The following is a 1,230-nucleotide window of genomic DNA, read 5'->3' as shown; positions in this document are numbered from 1 at the left end:
TTAACTTTTTCGAATTTGAATCAATTAGAACTGCATACACAAACAGATTTAAGCAAGATATGGATCTATATTTACCTAAGTTTATGACTGTATATCATGAAAATATGACAGATTTTTTTTCGTATGGTAAGTATTGTGTAATTAACATAATCTGTTTACAACTGATATATAAGAGATTTTGGATAAAATCTAGAAATTAAAACTGATAATTGCTTGTAGATGGGCGTTACTACGATGTTCGAGAATAATGCGGATTTTACACGTCTCTCAGAAATTCCTCTAAAAGTGAACAATATCGTTCAAACGGTTTCCGTGAAAATTAACGGAGAAGGTTCGGAAGCTCCAAATGATAACATTTGTGAGTAATAGAAAACTTTAGGTGAATACTGTGTGTATAAGCATTGCAATAAAAAAAATTTTGATTACAGTTGACGAAAGCGAGATAAGAGAACCGGTAGATCCACTGCAAGAGTTGGTCGTAGATCGTCCGTTTCATTACTATATCGAAGTATACGGAGAGATAATGTTTGCTGGAACCGTGCGAGCACCAGAATTTATATTTCTGAAAGATGAATTATAAATTCTATTATATTCTTGTGTTTATTGAAAGTTTATATCACACAATATATGTATATCTTAAATTTTTTTAATTTTATCATATTAACGTATATAAAATTCAAGCATTAATAAATAAATAATCTGTATTTTGAAAATGTGCTTTAGTCATTTTTTGATCAATTTTCTTATTGCTTAAAAGTAGCCAAATAAATTTGCACTTATGTGCGTTAAATACAACAAAATAACTATATATGCATATACAATCGAGCAACTATGTACCTATAATTATATAATGTAAAAGAGAGAGACGATATATACGCGCTTTTTAAATATGATGCGTTATATATTAATTGATATTTTCGCATAAATACATTATGAAAAATCTTTCTCAAAATTTAAATGCTATATATATCTAGAAATTTGTAAAAACAATTTGTGTATTATATATTATTTATTAGAGCACTACAAGCGTGTGCTATGCGACGGATATAGGATTTTGATTGAATTAAATTGTAATCCTATAGATTTTATTGAAGTAGAATCAGAGTTAGTTTTTGGGTTTAGTATTGAGTATTTTAGCAGTGAATTTATATTAATTTTAGCTGAATATAAAAAAATTATTTTTTTAAGATTAGTGTTATATTATTATATTAGCACAAATTTATTAATTTT

The 1,230-nt window shown here is 26.7% G+C and overlaps 1 long non-coding RNA gene across 1 annotated transcript; it reads left to right on the top strand.

Annotated features, from left to right (window-relative positions):
* The first annotated feature begins 52 nt into the window (after positions 1 to 52).
* On the top strand, positions 53 to 803 carry LOC115242406. The gene is made up of 3 exons (XR_003885043.1): positions 53 to 126; positions 220 to 358; positions 429 to 803. It is a non-coding gene; the product is annotated as an uncharacterized LOC115242406 (long non-coding RNA).
* The last annotated feature ends 427 nt before the right edge of the window (positions 804 to 1,230 follow it).

This window comes from Formica exsecta, unplaced genomic scaffold, assembly GCF_003651465.1.
Source record: "Formica exsecta isolate Colony F162 unplaced genomic scaffold, ASM365146v1 scaffold5924, whole genome shotgun sequence".
Taxonomy (NCBI): Eukaryota; Metazoa; Arthropoda; class Insecta; order Hymenoptera; family Formicidae; genus Formica; species Formica exsecta.
Note: the sequence above shows the minus strand (reverse complement) of the source record. Positions and strands in the feature narration are given on the sequence as shown.